Here is a 19,987-nt window from a genome sequence, read left to right as displayed (position 1 = left end):
TTATCTTAGCACGCAGTCAGAAGGCGTATATTAGTATTAGAATTTCTATAGCTGCAGAGGTGAGGGCTTAACCCAACCCTGTGACTACCCATAAACTCTGTTACCTGTCCCCAGATTTAGCACGGGGCGAGGCAGTGCAGGGTTTGTCCCCGTCCTTGGTGGAGGAGCCTCTGCAGCGGAGCCATTCCCAGGAGCAAAAAGAAGATAAAAGAAGGGGAGAGCAAGAAGGGAACAAAACTCGTTAGCCTGGAAAACAGAGCAGGATCGCTGCAAAATGAATGTGAGAGCAAAGATCAGACTAACTTCTTAAAATCTCATTAGAAACTTTGTGGGCGATGGAGCTGAGGAAAGGCTATGTGTGCTGAGCCTGGCGGGTGGTGGAGGGAGGGTCTCGCGGCAGCCGAAATGGTCTTTGTGTTCGAGGCCTGGATCTGTGCTACGTGTGAAACCCAACATCGTTCGCTGCCTCTGCGTGCAGGAATGGCACAGTGCAGGGGGGTTGTGAACCCGAGAAGTTAGCGGTCTCTGCTAAAAAGACTGCTATCGAGGTGCTGGAGCGAGTGCAGAGGAGGGCAACGAAGCTGGTGAAGGGCCTGGAGAATAAATCTTATGAGGAGCGACTGAAGGAGCTGGGACTGTTTAGTTTGAGGAAGAGGAGGCCGAGGGGAGACCTCATCGCTCTCTACAGCTACTTGAAAGGCCATTGTAGAGAGGTTGCTGCTGGTCTCTTCTCACAGGTAATTAGCAATAGAACAAGAGGGAATGGGTTCAAGCTGCAGCAGGGTAGGTTTAGGCTGGACATTAGGAAAAAATTCTTCACAGAAAGAGTGGTCAGACACTGGAATAGGCTGCCCAGGGAGGTGGTGGAGTCACCATCCCTGAATGTGTTTAAGACTCATTTATGGTGTCAGGGGAGAACTTTGTAGAGTGGGGTTGATGGTTGGACTCGATGATCCCACGGGTCTTTTCCAATCTAAATGATTCTATGGTTCTATGAAAGACGAGACAGAAATGGTACAACAATGTGTTAATTACTTAAGGGGTAGATGACTAAAGAAATATTAATACATTCTAAAAAGATATGTAATTTGTAAGAGTCGTTCGGATGTGGTGTTAGAGGATGTGGTGTAAGGGAGAACTTTGTAGAGTGGGGTTGATGGTGGGACTCGATGATCCCAAGGGTCTTTTCCAACCTAAATGATTCTATGATTCTATGAAGAACAGCTCCAAGTGTCACTTAACAAGCGCCTGGGCAATGTTCTTGTAGAAAAGGTGGTGTTCTCTCTGCACGGAACAAAAGCAGGGAAAAGTAGAAGCCCATGAGCGACATTCTTTGGAGTAGAAGAGTTGGTGCGGTTTTAGTGCCAGCCTCTGGCTGATCACTTCCCTAGGATAATGAAAGCAGATGGGCCGAAGTGTCAGCAAGGCAGGGCTTCCACAGAATCTACCTTCCAGCGGGGTCCCTGAGGTGCCACCTAAACTCTGAGGAAAAGGTGTTTGACGTTCCTATGGAAAAACAGGCACGTGAGTTCAAGCCCAGCTGTTTCAAGACTTCTGTACTACACGTTTTTCGTCAGTTTTCCCTTTCCATCAGTGAACAGGCTGCGAGTAGTCCTTGGTAGCGTAAAGTAGCCCTGGTAGCTGATACTCAGACTTGAGAGATTAAATGCGTGGTGTGCAGAATCGGGAGAATTAATTTGTTGGTGTTTTCTGTTCAGCAAGAAAGGACAAACAACCCGGACATAGAAAATAGCCTTTTTGTTCCTACGTTAGTTTCCCACATAAAAGAGTGCAAAATAAAAGCTGGATCTAAATTTTTCCAAGGAAAACGTTAACTTATTGTAAGGTCAAAACTTCTCAAATTCTTACCTTGTTATTTCATTCTAATTCTTTTCACAAATTGATCTTTTTCTCCCAGCAGAAATAATTGGTTCTGGCCCATAACAAATCTTCACCTCGATTCCATTGGTTTGTATCTCGGGCAACACAAGAGACCTTCCGTAATGGCTCGAAATATCCCTACTGGATAATGTAAGTAGACCACCAAATTAATCCAATTAAACTTTTTACCCTTTCAAAGCTAAAACCCAAGGATTTGGATAGTGCCCCACACACAGAACTAAACATGCTCAAATCTTTTTACTGTCTGTCATTTTTTGCATGTTAACATACACTTCAATGAAAATGCAGTTATCTCTACTGGTTATTTCTGTTTACTAGTGTTGCCAAGTAATTAATTTTATGGTTAAAGCGAATGTGTTAAAATGAAGAACCGCATCCCAGCAACATACCTACAGTTAAACAATATTACTCCTCTGTGTTTTGGGGATTCAAACCCGTCAATTCCTAATTTATTTCCTGACCTCCAGGAGGAACAAAACGGAACTGTACAGAGAAAGAAAAAGAGCAGAAATGATGCTGGCCTGTCTTGCTGAGTATACTGATGGATAAAGACTAATTCTGTGTGAACAGCACGACTTGCTTTATTGCAGAATGAAACAGTGTGCTCAGAAAATGGTTGCTCTCTTTCCGTCTCCCTGGCACGTTGGTTTTTTTCCACATCTAACACCTACCTGTGCCGCTCACAAGGGCACTGATGGCAGCTGAGAGTTGCATTCAGAAGGGGGAAAGCGTTTCAAGCTGACTCATTTCAATAAGGAAACAAAATCCCTGAATCCTTGAAAAAAGGCACATAAAAAGTGCGTGTTTGGTGTTTCTCCTTTGCTAGCAATGCGAAATAAGACTGTAAAGGTTTTTTTCACACCTTTTTCACCCTCTTTTACGCGGGGGCTGGTGAGTGGAGGAAGGCAGCGGGGCTCTCCGTAGCAATGCCCCATCTCATTCGGACCACTGCCTGCTGCAGGTGCGGGAGCCTCTTGTCTTCTTCTCTGTAAAAACGAGGCTCTCAATCAGTTACAAAATATTCTCCAAAAGTGTAAAAACAAGGCGTTTGTGTCAGGTACAAGCGTATGTTGATTTGACCAGATTTTATCAAATTAAACAGAGGTTTTGATTACTTTTTCTAGTATTTCGTATTAGTCCAGTCCTACTCAATGCTCTTTCAGGTATAAGATAGAGCAGGGAGCTATTTTGCTACTGGCTCAGACCAGAGGAGCACCGTGGCCTGAAGAGGGGTTTGCTTTCCAAATTCACTGTAAAATTCAGAAGGGGAAAAAAAAATTTTTTTTAAAAAATCACTTTTGCCAGCCATCAAGGTTGTGTTTCGGGAAGAGCCATCCCTGACCGCTCCGCAGAGCTTCTACCTCAAGCAGAGACCAACTCATGTAGGTCTCCCGTTTTCTGGTTCCTGGGAAGATGCTGAGCTGTTCAGTGGGGAGCAGTCGCTTTGTCGTGAATGTTTGCTGGGTTGTTTCCAGTCAGCGGCAGGGGGTCAGGTTTTGGGGGCCAGGCTGCTCATTTGTCTCCCATTTGTCTCTCATTTGGTGGCTTGCCATGGCCACCAAGGATGGAGGGAGAGGCTGATGGTGAAAGGTGGAGTTAAGCACTCCTTCAGAGCAGTCACTGCGGGCGAGGTGGCCCTGCCATGGTCTTCCTGTGGCCGTCAGTACTCGGTTTTCACTGGGGACCGTGCTCTTACACAGGGTGCAGTTCCACCGGGCACGTGAAAAGGGTGGCATTTGGGCAGGGGCAACTCCGAAGGGGTGTCTTTTCCATAGTCTGAAAGTTAGAAAATGACACAAACTAGACGCAAGTCGACCGTGACATACCGCTGCAAGAAGATGACTCGCTGGATGCAAACAGTTGTTGCGCGTACGATGCCTAATTAATCCCTCTGAGGTAGCTGGTACCGATAAGGACTCAGCTGGAGTGTTTGTGTGTCCACCTCGGGGCATGGGACTTCAGGAAAGATATAAGGGAAGGCAAAGGTTAACGACACGAACGATGAGGAATTTAGAAAATGAGATGCAGGATGGATGGCAAGTTTGAAATAATGCAAGCTGTCACTGGGTCTCTTGGCTCGGTGGCGCCACCCGGGAAGGTGTAAAAGCCCTGCTCAGAGCGGGGAGTAGCCTGTGGTCTGTCTGCTGTGAGTTGGATCGAGAGCAGTAAGTTGCGGCGAGGAAAATGTAGGTTAGATTTTAAGGAAAAAAAAAAAAAACAAAACAAAAAAAACCCAACTTGGCAACAGAGAAGAAAGAAGCCGCAGAGAGTCTGCTTATGGCGGTTCTGGGGTGTCCAGCACCAAGGGGGGTGTTTGAGGAGAGCTGGATTAATGCTGGTCAGGAGGGGTCTGGGTCACCAATACTGCAGACAGGAGAGGGGTAGGGGGCTCCCCGCGGTCTCTTAGAGCCACGTGGTTCCTTCATTCTTTATTTTTATGATAGTTAATACTGGAAAATGATCACTGCCGATGCGAAAAGTGGGGACATGCCTCTGTCTGGCAGCTGATCGTCAGGGGACGGAGGTGGGCGATGCGGGAAGGTGGCTCTCCTGACCTGCTCACCCCATCCTGGCAATTGCGGGTCGCTGCGTTCGGGGGTAGCTCTGCTTCTCTTGAAGATATCCCCTTCTTTGTATGTTAATAATTTCTTAAATTTTTCCAGCCCTTTCCATTATGGGATTTGTACCGATGGCTAAGTAGTATTTTTTCATATCTGATGTACGCTGCATAGAAATAATATCAGCGCATCTTCCAGCCTGGATTCTACACTGCCTCATTGGGGGTTTTTTTTGTCATATGTCAGGTCACTAACATCACTTCAGTAGGGTTTTATAATTGCATTTAATATGTCACTTACTATGCACGCCTCATCTGATTTCTATGGCAATAATGAGATAATTTATCTTTGCTGTGTTGCACAGTCAGTTGTGTGTTGATAACGCGTTTAATTTTACCCAGTTACAAAATCTTGGCTGATTTTAGAGGAGGGTCAGAGCCGAGATAATTCCGTATTTTAAAATACTTATCAACTCCAAACCCTTAATGGTAGCTTTCTCTTTGTCTTTTCAGCTAGGGCAGCTCCATCCTGAGTTTTATTCAGAGAATTCATAAAACTTCTGTCATTTCACTGATAAACACAATGGGGAATTCTGTGCTGATGTTCATTAGGTGTTTGGGGCTCATTTTGGGGAGGGGGAAGATGGGGCTGGGGGAGACAGAGCCAGCTTCCCAGTGTCAGAGCTATCAAAACCTTCCTGCCTTGCAGCAATAAAAGCACAGTGAGCAAATTAAGTGGGGGAGAAATATCTTCTGTGACTCCTTCGTTCTTTTTTTTTGTTCTTTTTTTTTAGTTTGACAGGAATCTCTGGAGCTGCTTTCTGTCGTTTTTAGCCTCAACAAGGGATGTCACTTGTAGGAATAGTTTTAGTTTTTAGCCACTTTTCCCGAGTACTGTATTTCACTCCTGGACAACAGTTTGCTTGTGAAGTTAATTGCTCTTTTATTTTACAGTGACCTTGACTGTGTTTCATATCTGAAGAAAAACGAGGTTTGGGTTTTCTAATTTAGAAGCACAAAAGAGGTTGAAAGAGACAGCGTTAATACCTGATTCGCATACCGAAAAAAAGGTGCTTGTGTTAAATTACAGGCTGCAGAAGCTGGGACTAAAGATAACATTATTAGACTTTTGCAATAAATATGATTAATGGGACAACAGGGCTATCATTTGGGCCAGCTCTTGTGTATATACCTTATTTATTTTCATGAATAGGATTTCATAATTTAAATCAAATATGTGCATGCATGTACTTTTATTTTTTTTTTAATCTCTCGCTTTCCCCTTATTTGGAGGCTGAAAATGTTCCCTGACTAAAAATGTTCATGTTTTCTGAAGTCCACTGTGGCAGAATTTTTAGAAAAGGAGGAACCGCCCCTCGTGTATCATCTCTTCCTCTGATTAAGATCTATGAGGCTTAGGAGAATACAGGTTATTCTTCATAATGGAAAAAACTTGCCTGAAATGTGAAAAGAGTAGTCAATTAGAGAGAGCTGCCATTTTTTTAAGGCTATGAAAAGGTAGGATAAAAATGAGTGCTTTGGCTCTTGCTGAGCTCGCTGGGAACAGCTGCTGTGCAGGATTCCTCCTGAAAACCTTGTCCAAACAAATCATCATTTAAATACAGAATTGTTGCTTTACCAAAGCCTCAGTCTTGCAAGATCTTTCACGTCTGCACTCGAGATGGATGTATTGTAGCGCGGAAGCCTGCGATACATCTCTCAGTAGTGTCTTAACCTCTGGTACGAGGGGAATCAAAGCACAGGGCAACACTCGGCTTGTGCTCACTCGTGTTTCGCCATGGCTTGGGTTTTGTCAAGCCTGTAAAGAAATTTGGACTCCCGCGACGATGCTCCCCCCTGCGTTGCCTGTCCGAGTATAGATAGAGTTTTTAGAAATTTAGAATCCCGAGTTGAAGGAAAAAAATATCCTTTCACAAAACTGAGAGATATTTTTTTTAGCCTTTTAAAAGCACAGGCATGGTAGATACTGGGTGGACAGTGGCATCGGCAGGATGGATCGGCACGATTTCCGTGCCTCCTGTGGGGTCAGCAGAAGCGTGCATTATTCTGACACGCTGTTTTGGAGGGTGGGGGGGAATCTTTCGAAGCCTCAAATCATCTTTTCTGAGCAAAGATCAGGAAACATTACTCTAGCAGCTAAGCTAGACCTATGAGCCTTTTTCCCCCCTTGAAACCCTGCAGTGCCCTTTGTTCGCCCCCTTCCTTGCCTTGACTTCATCCCACAGGACAGAGCGCTCCCGCTTCCTTGTGCGTGGCTGGTTTCGCACCAGCCTCCATCACATTTGTGTCTTGAAAACCGGCACGTCTGTCAGCTCTCCTCTGGGAAACGGCTGATTTCTTTGTTTTGGCAAGCCAAAATAAAAGCTGAAAAGGGAATAAGCACATTTTCCCAAATACCGGTATGACCTGATATGCCGAGAGGTTTCGTTCCTGTCTCTGACCAAGATGTTAATCGCCATCTCAGAAGCTGAAAATTAGTTGAAATGGGGAAAAAAAAGAGAGATTTGGCCCATCTGAAAGATGAAATATTAATATTTTTTCTCTAAGGGCCTGGAAAACCCTTAACTGTTAGCAAGATAAAATACTTTGAAAAGTGTCCTAATGTTTAACAAATGACCAAAAGCATTTAGGGTGGTGGAAAAAAAATACCTTTTAAGCCTGTGGGTCTGAAATATTTTTCTGCTTTTGCTTCCTGGAGGTGGGAATCGAGTGTGGCCTGAGTTCTAGCAACGGTGTGAGGTAAAACAAGGTGACCACCCGTCCTGCGTGCGATCCCCCTCTGAACCGCCGTGACCGCTGCGCTGGGGAGTCGGGATTTCACGGGCAGCCGAGGGGCCAAAGGCTGTTGCTCTTGGATAACGTGCAACGTGTTCTTCGTGTTTGTAAAACTCATTGGGGTTTTACTGAAATGGCTTTGGTCCGGGATTTAGATGGGCGCCCGGCGCCGTGTCAGCAAAGCTGTGTTTGCTCACCAAACAGGTTTTTGCTGAGGTGGTACATCAGCTCTGAAACCCTAAATGTCAGTCCCTTTTCCAGCCCATCTTGTGCAGAGACTAAAATAGGAAGTGCAGCTTCCCCAATGCGTCGTCCCGCCTGTCATCCAAGGATGGATAAAACATGTTTTGAAGGCGCGGGCTCCCTCCCAGTACGCCTGTTTGAAGTTGGTTTCCCTGCCGCAAAGCTGGCTGCCTTCCCCTCGGCTAAAATCCGGTGCCTGTTCAGGAATTGTGTTTGTAAAACCAGTTTTAATCTCCGCACAGCATGTTAAACTGGTGTCAGCCTGGCAAAGGGACTGTCCCATGAAGTGCGGTGGATTGCCATCCCTTCTGTAGCCAGCGCTGCCTTTGCAGGCTCTCCCTTTTTAAGGGAACAATGCCGAATTTAAACAAGCAGCAGGAACAGCTTGGCTTTTTGATCCCTATGCTGAAACACATCCTCATTTGAGGATCAAGGCAGCTCTGGAAATTCCTACATCTTGAGCTGTTAAATGATGTAAAAGCCTGCAAAATGAATATACATGCAGCGCAAAGGTGTAAGCTTAAGTGCTGAAAGCAGCGTAACTGTATCAGTCCGTGCCAGAGCCCAGATGAATAAAACCATCCCCGGGAGTTTTCCTGGTGGGTCAGAGCTGGCCGAGGAGCAGAGCTGGCTGTGTCCGTGCCACTCGCCTTCCTGCCTCCAGCAGAGCTCGGGCTTGGGCGTTTGCGCTACGGGCCTTTGCTCGGTCGAGATGGGCGCTCTGATTTACAGCTGGTGTTTGAAGGGACTGTCTGTGGGGAAAACCCTTTGGAGGAACACCGGGGCTGGGTCACATCTATTCCTACTCTCTGCTGTCTCAGGTAAAGTGGCTTGCAGCTGATGGATGTGATGCTGAATGGCAGCGGGGAAGGCATACGTATTTCCCAGGATGTCACTAGAAAGGGGAAAAAAAAAAAAATCTAAAATGTAGTACTGTGTCTTCAAAAGAACATGGCCCCCGTGCTTGTTACTGTCATGAATGTGCGTTTAGGGAAACCTGCCTGGTATTTCTCATGCCAGATACTAACATAGTCCTCTACCGGTAATGTAGAAAAAGGCACAGATAACTCTCTATATATAGCATCTATGGATTTGGGATTAGCTTTTTTTCTTTTTTTTTTTCTTTTTTTTCTTTTTTTTCCTTTTTTTCTTTTTTTCTTTTTTTTTCTTTTTTCTTTTTTTCTTTTTTTTTCTTTTTTTTTCTTTTTTTTTCTTTTTCTTTTTTTTTCTTTTTTTTTTTTAAGAAGGGAAATATTTTTGTTAAACATCCTTATGTTTCCTCATATTAAATGAGTGAGTAGGTATTTGCATCTGGCTGGTCTGTGGGCAGTTTAAGAAGTGTCATCACATAAAGAATTTATCTGGGAACCATATTTAGTTCTCGAGTGTATAAATATAGAAGAATGTAGGAATTTCCTGAAAACTGGTGCATGATAAAATTAAGGAAGAAGAGGAGGAAGTCCAGTTTAATTTCTGGCAGGTCAAGGTATAGAAATACTTGTACGTGTCTTGCTTGCTTTGTAGCATCGAAGACACACAAATATTTTTCCTTATCTAGGATCCCTGTCAAATTATCGGCTTGGGAAATGAGATGTGCATTGAATTTTGACACCAGTGACAGCCCAAGGAAGGGATTGGTATCATTTTGGTACCAGGTGACGTGGCTGTACCATAGTTTAGCAGCTGGCTTAGTGATCTCCAGGGTAAGAATTTCTTCCACTTCATTGCCAGCATCCTCTTCCGAGGAAATCAGTGCGGACTTTTGCAAATAGCTTTGTCCTTTCTCCAATAGACTGGGCTCTTAATAATCAAAACGAGTTGCAGGCATTCCATTAATTGTCCAGATAATTAGCTTTAGGCAATCTGGCATTTCATCTTTGTCTCTGACTTAATCTCAGCTAGTTTTTGTTCAGCCACTGGCATGTGTAATTCCTCATCTATTTTGACATTTCTCTGTCACATTAGCATTTGTCATATTTCAATTCCTCTAGACTCGAACAAGCTTTAATCAATCGTGCTGGTTTGCAACTTACTTATGCTACATAAAACGCATACAGTTGTAACTTTTGTGGTCTGATGATTCGGTAGACGTGTGTTTTCTGTTCCTAACACGCGCCCGCCGTCTTCACTGGTTTGCCTCGTATTTCTCGTCGCGCCTCCACGTAGGTTGTTTAAAAACCTCCCGCATTCTCCTTCCCTGGGCGTGTATGTGGTATTTTAAACCTAACTTTGGTTTTATTCATCCCTAGAACGATGCCAGATGGTGAAACGCAAGGACGTGCGATAGGGCTGCGTGTGTCTGTGCGCCCATGTGTGTGTGCGCGCGCACACACACACACGCACACGCGTTTCATCTCTGCGTGCATGGACGCACAGGGCAATTCAGTGCGATGGGAAGTTTTATTAGATAATAAAGCTGCATTTTAAGTTATGCAGGTCACTTCAAGTGAGGACTTACCAAAAAAAAAAAAAAAAAAGGATTTATTTAGCTCTATGCTGTATATGGCTTTATAAAAAAAACAGTTTAGAAAGCTCTGCTGTTACTGATGGGGAGCACTTCTATTACCTTTCCCCAGAAGTTGGATGTTTTCTGCTGCTGGGTCCGGATGAAAAAGGAGAAGGTGTTATTCTGTGTTCATTTGGAAAACTGTGAACCTGCCCGTTAGTGATATTGGTCCCAAAGTGCTAGTCCAAAACACCTCACGGGCATCAGGGGCTGGCCCTTAAATCTGTCAGTGGTTCCCTGGGTGCTGCACACGTTGCATCTGAAACTAGCAACGAGGTGGAAAGATTTGGCAGTAAAAAGAGGAAACATCTTCCTGCTAAGTAGATTTTTATTTTTTTTTAAATTAGGTTTGAAGAACAACTTTCTGCTAAGTAGATTTTTTTTTTTTTTAAATTATGTTGGAAATTGCTGAAAAATTCAGAATACTAGAGCAAGGTCTGGTGGAGAGGCGTTGCGTGTGCAGAGGATAACAGAAGCACGTTCCTTATTTGAAAATTGGGGGGAAGGTATATACAACATGTATGCATTCTGCTATATAGCAGAAAGAACAAAACCTCTAAATAGTTCATTCACTCAGTTGTTCTACACTTTACTGAATTTCCTATCCTTGGTTTGCTTTTAAAGGGGAGACACCGTGGCTTCTTCCCCTAAGGCCAGAAGTTTCCCCTGGTCGTTTTTGGGTTGTTTGGGTTGGGTTTTTTTGTAAGCCTCGGAGCAGTTGGGCAGAGAAAACTTTATCAAGATACAAGTGCTTCAAAGAGCTGCGTACCCTCGCAGGGCAGCTGCTCTCCTTAGGACCCTTCTGACCAAGACGTGCCCGTTGGGGTGGAAGCACCACCAGCAGCATCACATCTGGCATCCCGGTGCCCCGCAGCCCTCCTCCTCTGCACTCGATGACACCACCTCGTGCTGAAGCTGCTTTGGGCTTTGTATCTTAATTGATCACTGAAATCATTGCAAATATCGAGGCTGCTAATGCTTAAAAAAAACAAGCTTGCACCTTCATGAGGAGCCCCAAGGCTTGCTGCCCAGCACTGCTGGAAGTGCTGGGCTTGGGACTTAACTAGGACCAAGCACTGAGCACCCCGATGTCGCACGGGTCCTTAAAGAAAAGAAAAGGAAAACGAAAAAAAAAAAGAAAAGAAAAAGGGCTTTCTGAGTCTTGTGTCCATTTCTGTGTGGGGAAACCTGCCTTGTGCTGCTTGACTTTGAGGGAGATGTCGAAGGGGCTTCTGAGCTGCTGCATTTCGGGTGTGAAGCGCAAGGCAGTGGCTCAGCAGTTCTCCTCCAAAGAGCTCTGCTGCTCAGGAAGGGGTCTCCCGTGCAAACACTGGAGAATAATATAAAGGGTGCTGCTTTTGCACGTAAAGCCCGGTTAGATAAATGCCTAACTTTGTGCGCACGAGTAGTCCTGCCTTAAGTACATTGTAGAATTGGAATTCATAAAATCCATTACTTCATTGATACCTAGTTGCTGTAGAAGTCCCCTAAACGGAGTTTTAAGTACAGTTATGCTTTTTTGAAGACCCTAGTCCCCTTCAGATAGAGAGGAACCGGCTGCAGCTTTTTTCTTCCTCTCTTTTGTTTTTTTTCTTGCTTTTTTTCTGATGAACCTGATATGGCCCCTCTAGCCCAGGACGCTGTGTGAAGGCTGGATTTTTCATGTTTCGGCTTCAGTTTTTGAAGCACTGTGGTAGATTAGGTATTTGTAGCTTTTAGTAGAGTTAAATTGGGTTCATACTGTAATCTGTTCCTCTTTATGTACGATTTCCTCTGCAAATATACTGGTGTTTCATGGCAAGAGGTGTCATTTTATGTAGTCTTCTAGAGTCTAGGTCAAACTCATCAAAAGTTCCAGGCTCTAAGATTTTACCATAACTCATCTGATCTCTTTCGTAACACCATAAATACCCGCTGGCTTGCATGGGGCTTTGGTTGATTGGTTTTAAAACAAAAAAAAACCCTGTTTTTCAAGGGCAAGTTTACTCTGCTTTTGGTAGAGGGATTTACCACCTGTGGTGCAATAGGTACGTCTCCCTGACTAAGAGATCTTAAAGCCAGAAGGGGCTATTAAATTATTTAGTTGGCATGACACAAGCTGTAAAATGTGATTTAAACTAGGTATTTTCTGCAGCTAATCCCCCAAGTGGAAGCAGAAGCTGTGTCAGCCCCCTTGGCTGAAAAAGCATCTCCTTTTCGGTCTGTTCCGGAGCAGCTTGGTCTCTCCTTGCGTTGACCGAAGGAAGGGAGATGGACGAGGTTGCTTGTAGACTCCTTCGGTAAATATGTACAGTTCATTTTTAATAAGGACAACTTTCAAGTCGCGTGATTCCTTCTACTTGCGGGTGACTCTTTCTCAGCCTCCTCGCACATTTTGCAGCCGTGGGAGGAAGTATTTGAACACAAACATCGTTTGGGATTTATGGAGACTGCTCGTGTGAGTGGAGTTACTCATTCGCATTACTATTTGCCAGCGTAAGCTCGTGCATTGTACTTTGCCTTTTCTTTTTCCCTCCATGGACCCACCCTTCGGCGGGAGGAGCTTGCAGGGAAGAGCAGAAGCGCAGGGTGGGATCTGGGTTCAAGTCCCAGCTTCAGCCAGGCTGATTCAACCCCCGCCTTTCAACAGCTGGGCTGAGAGCTTTTCTCTGATTTATTGCAGGCGTTTCTGGAGTGAAGAGGTGAGCTGCTGCACCTCTGGCACATGTGCTGGCTGTAGATAGGCATTTGTATTGAGATTACCTGAGAAATGGGGTTAGGGAAACTTTAAAGCCCACGGAGCTAATCAGCATCCTGCATGCCCGGTCTATCAGGCACATCAGATTCCCGGGAAGGACAGAAATACCGCGTGCGGGAAATAAGGGTCAGGAGTGACAGGGTGGGGAGGAGGGAGAGAGAGGTTTAAGAACCAGCCAGCAAGAAAATGGAAAGAGACGGGAATGCCACCTGTCAGAAATCAGAAGCTGATGCATGCTTACGAGAGGAGCCATTTTTTGCTTTAGCATCGCAAATTTTAGATCGTTGCTGTTCATTCTGCAGTGGTTGGGCAGAACGTCGCACGGTGAGGTCCCAGGCTGTGATGCTTTGGTTGTCATCTTTGTGGTACTCTCCTAAATTACAGTAATAAATGTAATGCATTAGAGTAATAAGGTATAATGCAATATTTTTTTTTCTGGGTGTGACAACAACAATTTGCCTTTAATCAAGAAGTTATATCCTCCTGAAATTTCATTTGTAGGCTGTTTCCTAAAATTAGGAGCTTAGACTATTTCCTGTCAGTCTTAGTCTGCGCTATTTCTCCTAAATTATTTAAAGGTATTAAAAATGCATGGCATATACACTGTACCAAGTTTAATGAAAGAAAAGCTTGCTCCTGACTTTACATGGAATTACACATTAGCCATTATTTATTGTTGCACTTTATTTCATTTGGGAAACAGAATTAACTCAGATGAATACTTTCTGGTGGACATTACTCAGTAATAACCCCTATGTTGTTTAACGTATTTTGTAGATCTACACATTACGTTTCCAAGGAAAGCTCATTTTCCATGCAAATTGAACGAGGCAAAGTCACCTTTTTAAATTGCAAGAATTTACCATGATAAAATCTAGTGTTATCTATAAATGATGTGTCTTTTTCTGTCTCCAGTTAGGCTGGAGGGAGTCAAATAAAAATTTAAGACAAAATCCCTTCTCCTTTCTCTCCTCTCTTTGCCAGTCTCCTCTGTTTATGTTTTAAGGATTTGGGGGTTTGCCTTGAAACTGTAGAATCATCAGTGAAGCTGCAACCTTGTTAAAACACTGTGAAGTTAAATGAGTTTCATGTAAATGGTCAGCTGTTTTATTAGGTTTCTCTGATACTTGGCACCTTCGCTTTGACTGGAGAGTCTAATAGGTTGTTAAAGAGTAAAGCAATTCCACTGGTAATTGGATGTGTATTAGCCTGGCTTGATACTGAAATACTCAGAAGAGCATATGTATCCGTTGCAGAAAGACGTAATATTTTTCTCCTGATGTCACCCATGCGCATAAGAGGCAAGAGCTGGCAATGATGGGGACTGTGGCTGGAGACCTCCGGAGCCACGGCCGAGCTCTGGGGCTGCGCAGGAGCGTTCGCACAGACAGACGAACGCCACTTGGTTCCGCTCCATGTCTCCTCTCTCGCTTATCAGCAAGGCTCACGGGCTGGTTGCGATCTTCTAAATCCAGCACTTCTGCAAGAAAAATAAAAATAAGTCGTTTAAACAACTGTTCACAACAAGGCTGCAGTTTTGCTGCTTGGGAGAAAGGTGCTGTATGAGGTTGTAGTTGTCAAGGTCTCTTTGGGCCTTTGTCAAGGGGTGTCTTATGTGAAGTTTTTCTTAAAACCTGTGATGACCAGGAGTGGGACGGTCCCTTCCCCAGCCCAGTCGATCCCCGCATCTCTCCTTCAGCATCTTCTGGTGGTTGCTTGACTTGAGGGCTGACCTCCTCGTTTGCCAGGGGGTTCGTCTCCTGCCCCCCGGCCCCGGCCGCGGCATCGCCCCCGCAGGCAGCTGAAGCCCTGGCATTGGAAGTGGTCTGTCTTGTGGCAGGCCATCCCCAGCCAACGCTGCCGGTCTCCACCGAGAAAATCTTGGCCAAAACAAAGAGTGACCTTGTCGGTGATGCTGGGTGCAGTAATTACGCACGTTTGCATAAATGTCGCTAACATGTGCTGTTGCTTCTGGATGAGAGCTGGTCCTCACTTAGCAGCAGCACAGTACTAAGCCATTAATTATAGGAGCCAGAGGAGAGGTACAGCTGCAGATCTGCCCCGTCAGGATTTATCAGGCTCCATTTTGTAATCAATGGTTTATTAAACCATCACAAACAGTGCATGCGCTCTAGCCACGGCCAGCCACAGCTCTGCTCGGATATTTCATCTGAATCAATGGAAGCAATCATCTGCTTTACATCAGGTATCGAACCTGATCAAGTGATAAATGACTTTATTGTCTGAGTGGAATTGACTGGAGCTGATGCCTGGAGCTGGGGGTGTGGTGGTAAAACACTGAATTCCTCCATAACTGGTGCTTTTGTGCCTTTTTTTTTTCCCCTCCCCATCTTGCTCTACCTTCTGCAAAGCAAATCAGAGTCTTTATCTCTGCATGGCTGAACCTGGTGCAACGAGGGGAGAGTCTCGTGAACCAAGAGGGAGTGTGCTTTAAAGCAAAAGTGAAGGGGGTTCATTAGGTGTGAGGTGCATTAGAAGTCAAGGGGGTGGCCAGAAGCGGTGGCCACTGTGCTGGTCTCAGCTCTGACCTCTCCGCAGCAGACGTCACACACAAATGGTCCCAGTGGCGATGCTGTGGGGCCCTTTGGCTTCTAGAGGCTGCTGCCAAAAAAAAAAAAAAAAGCAAAGCAAACTAAATTACATATGAAGTGAAGCAATCCCCAAAGCCCTGGAAATACCCCCTCAGCCCTTCTCACTAACGTTGACCAGGCAGGGCGTTGACGCTAAGGTCAACAGATCATAAAATTTCAAAGCACAATAGCAGTATCCTTTTTATTCTTAAATTTAAAAAAAAAAATCCACAGAGTGGCAGCTGATTTGTTTCGGGAGATGGCGGGACATTGGCTTAGGTTCATTTCTGCACACAGGGCTCTGCTTTTAAGGGGGACAGCACATCCCCTTATGTCCCTCTGAAACATGGGGCTTTGGAGCTCACAAGTTTTGTGTTCTTGTAGCCTTCATTCTTCTCTTGCCTCTGGCCAGAGGTCTCATGAAGAAGCCGGAGTTGCTCAACTCTTCCCGCTCACTGCGTGTTGCCCTTGTAGCACAGGAGACTCCTCGCCTAAGGACGTTTTGGTTGGAAACTCATTTGGAGGTCATCATTCTTGCATCATGTAGTTATTTCTGTTACTGCAACGGCAGAGGCTTTTCCTCGCCCATTATTAGCATATGGTAAATGAATGCCTTTGGCTGGGTGGCCCAAGAGTGGAAAGCCCCATTTAGGGTACCTTACATGGCGCCTGTTGAAGCCCGTAGAGCGTCTCCTGTTTTCTGCAGTGAGCTCCAAGCCTGTGGATGTTGTAAGAGAGAAGCCCGACTCGGTGTGAATCCCTTGCCTTTGCGCTGAGGGTAATTTCAGCCCAGACCTGTGTCCTTGACAGCTAATTCACCCTCACGTGGGCTGCTTTGCAGGGGCAGTACGACCTCCATGTTGTGTGAGGTCTGTTAGTGACATAATGAGGCTTTATTGGATTAAAGGGCTTGCTGCCAGAACTAATTGTTCAAAGGAATATAGGGGTTTTAGTAATCCTCCAAAACTAGCCTTTATAAGATGTGCATTCATATATTTCATGCCCATGCTAGCAGTAATTCAGGCGTGCTGTGCCTCCCTGACGACCAGTATGTACAGGAAGGTAGGCATGTCGTAGAATCACAGAGCCATAGAATGGTTTAGGTTGGAAGGGACCTTAAAGATCATCTAGTTCCAACCCCCCTGCCATGTAAAACCTTGGTATCCAATGGTGTTACACAAAAAAAGGGCCTGGGGCAGTGTATTATAAAAAGTGTTTACAACCTGTATTTGCTAAATTACATCCATGGTACTTTGTACTCAGCCTGCTGCCCTGAACACAGAAAGCGATAGGGAGGTCATTTTATTTTCTCCTGGGACTAACATGATCTTTTGTCTTTTCCAAGTAGTTTAGTCTGAGCGGGTTTCTGTATGGGCTGCTGGTGGTGGTGTTAGACAGCAAAAAACCCAAGGCTCAAGTACTCAAGTGCTTCCTCACCATGCACTCACTTTCAGAAGTACGTGCAAAACTTTATAAACTAGCAAACGTAGCTGCAAAAGAGCAAAATCTGATACAGCTCTGCCAGGAATGCCTTGTTACGTGGCATTACTGACCCTTGGTGTGGGCTGTGCAAACCCGCTTCCCAATTCCCAATGCCTGCGTGTGCTGCCTGCGCCGAGCGGGACCCGGGCTCGTATTCCTGGCTCCGCTGCTGGCTGATGTTTGACACTGAGCAAGTCACTTAACATCAGCGTGGCCACCTTCCCCCCTTCTCGGGGCTTATTTGGTGGTTGCATAGCTGTAAACTTACAATGCAGAATGGAAACTTTCCTGAGTAGAAGCAAGGGAGAGAATTAATTACCCACTGGAGCTCACAGTTGATGCTGCGTGATGGGATAGCACCAGGGAGTGGGAGATAGATAGGTAGGTGGGTGGATGGATGGTTGGATGGATGGATGGATGGATGGATGTGTAGCCATCTGGCAGCCACAGGCCGCTCCCTGCGTTTCTCTAACAGCTTCCACAGAAGAGCTGCCTGGACCACATGAACTAGACCTGCAGGGTGGGAGACGAGGGCAGTTGCACACCTAAACCACACAGAGAGATAAATATTCACCTGTCATCTTGGGCAGCTGTTACAAAAACCTGCTCCCGAAGGGCAGCTCCAAAAAGGTAGAAAGCAGCATTTTCAAGGATTTGCACAGATGAAGGGGAAAAAAAAAGACAACCCACCCTGAGTGTTTAATTCAAGACACCCAAGCAGCAAGTGTCAGCATAGAAAGAGAAAAGCATGAATATACCCAGTCCTAAAGACCTGTTCCTGCCCATCGGGGGGGGAGCACCAGTGCAATGTGTGGGTGAAGAGGTCGGTTCCTGCCAGCACCAGGCTTTTGGGGTCTATCCCTGCGAGCTGCAGCCTGAGCACACCTTTGCTCCCGCCTGAGTTGTCCCCTGCAAGCGGGCAAGGACCTCGTTGGTGACTCAGTTGATGCCAGTGGCACCCCAGCAGTTGATGTCCACCAAGGACACTTTTCCCAGTCATCACGATGCCTACTGCTCTTACTTTCAAAAACGTTCATAACCGAAATTCAGCTTGGAATAAGTGAGGCTCTCTGATTTATAAAAGGGAGAGCTGCTATTTTTCACTGTAAACATACCTCCTAGTCATTTTTGGTGCTCTATCATAGCAAGAAGATGTACAAGATTGAGTTCCTAACTGGTGACTAACACAGTGATACCTTTTGTGTGTGTATGTGTGTGTGTGTACTCCTAATGTTTTCCCCTCCGGTACTACTAGTCATAAAAACTTGGTGAATCTAAGAAATGTGTAAAGCTGCAGTTGTTATATCTTCTTTCCACCAACCCATTTTCTGTATAAAAGAGGTCAAATCACATTAGGTTTTTACCACTGAGATCCCAGGGCTTCAGAGCAATGCGAATCTGTTCAATGGAAAATTAAACTAATGTGTTCTTATATTAACGCACTAAAAAACTGCACTGATTTTTCTTTTTCTTTTTTTTTCTTTCTTCCTTTTCTTTTTTTTTTTTCTTTGCATTAGTTTAGAGAAGTTAATTATCTAACCATAAAAGTGCACGGTGAAAGATCATGAATGGACAATGATTACTCTTTTAAACATGTTGTTGGACAGCGAGTTACACAAAAAGAAGAGATTGTTGCTTCAGAGTTGCTGTCTTGCTCCTCGCTTGGGTATTAAATGCATTCAGATTTATACTAGCCGGTTCTTTGGTGTGCAATTTGTGTGCGTGTTGAGGGGGTTTCCAAAAGTGTTGTGGTTTGGGGTTTTTTTTAACCCTCCGGGGACTTTTTATGTGCAAGCCAAGTGCTTCTGCACGCATGATAGAGCAATTTCTTCGCTCTGGAAAGCGCTGCTAGATAGAAATACAATAGCAGAGCAAACACTGACTTCCTCAGAATTGTTACTTGTTCAAATAAGGATACCATAACAAAATCTTACACGGGGTCAAAAGTGCTTGCCTCTCTACTGATGAGATCTCTCTCAATAATTTTTGGCAGGTTTCCAAACAGAGGACATAGTTTATTGAAAGTTGGTGCACAGGGTAGAGAATAAGCTTGTATACACTCCTGAACTGTAAAATCACTTAATTTAAACCTTAAATCTATTACTAAGTTGGGGGTTTTTTTAATGATTTAGGGCTTTTTTCCCTAGCTAGAAGTAGATTGTCAGCGTTTTATTTTGGTCAAAGGACTCGTACTGATTTCCCCTCTTGGAAAATCTGAAGCTTGATGGAGATGTTTTGGGGTTTTTTTTGAAAGTTTTGCACTTCATCTCATTGGAATTGTTTCATGCGGTGCCAGCAAAGCCTGGAGAGTAAAGGTGCATAAATATACACGCACACACATTCTTGTAAGAAGACTAGGTTATTCATACAGCGTATTATTATAGAAAAGTCTGTCACGAAAACTTGGAACTCAAGCTAAGCATGTGCATGTATATGCAGAGCCCATTTCAAGAGCAAATTCACAGCACATACTGATTTCAAGGGGATTAATACTCTGTGAATTATACATATCCAAGATACGTAGCAGCCGTGTGGGTCTGGAAATGGAGAAAACTTTGGCGAGAGGTGGAGACTGTGTGTCCACACTGAAGATGGACTCAACTGGGGCAGATCTGACAGTGCAAACCAGCACGAGGTCTTTTGGCTTTGGAAAAGGAATACTGATATAAAACAGTGGAGCATCTAGTTCAATCCGTATAGCCTACAGATCTATTACTATTGCATATAACTAACAATTTCATACTAGCATTTTAAACTACTTCTCCCTTCTTAAACCATATGCTAATTTTCTTGAAGAGATGTCTAATTGCTCTCTTTATATGCAGCTCCAAGTCAAAAGCTTAATTTATCCCTCCAGTTGGATAATTAAATCATACATTGTTCATCTCTTGTGACTCTTCCTGTCCCAGAAATCTTAAATTCTTCTTCTCTAGCTGTCTTCCAGAGAGCACAGCTCCTGACAAAGCCTTCACCTTTAATTTACTTGTGCCAGTAAGACAGCAGTTTGTCTCAATTCAGAAGCGAGGCTTCATTTTCCTTTCCTTGAGTTTCACTGCCTATTTCTTTTCCTAGAAAAGAAACCCCATCTCTCCCACACGTACCTTCTTCAGGCATTACAAAACAGAATTATCTGCATTGGTTTTTTTTTCCCTGTGACCTGATTTTGCAAACCT

At 44.6% G+C, this 19,987-nt stretch overlaps 1 long non-coding RNA gene across 3 annotated transcripts in view; it reads left to right on the top strand.

Moving 5' to 3' along the window:
• The window catches only part of LOC141738934 (uncharacterized), a 70,485-nt gene that overhangs the window by 31,580 nt on the left and 18,918 nt on the right, over nt 1-19,987 (top strand). The window contains exon 3 of one of the 3 annotated variants that reach the window (XR_012585533.1): nt 1,922-2,031. This is a non-coding gene — a long non-coding RNA (uncharacterized LOC141738934). Of the gene's footprint in view, nt 1-1,918; nt 4,266-19,987 lie in introns of those variants that run through there. The other 2 variants (XR_012585532.1, XR_012585531.1) reach the window with 2 other exon arrangements.

This window comes from Larus michahellis, chromosome 2 (genome assembly GCF_964199755.1).
Source record: "Larus michahellis chromosome 2, bLarMic1.1, whole genome shotgun sequence".
Classification (NCBI taxonomy): domain Eukaryota; kingdom Metazoa; phylum Chordata; class Aves; order Charadriiformes; family Laridae; genus Larus; species Larus michahellis.
Note: the sequence above shows the minus strand (reverse complement) of the source record. Positions and strands in the feature narration are given on the sequence as shown.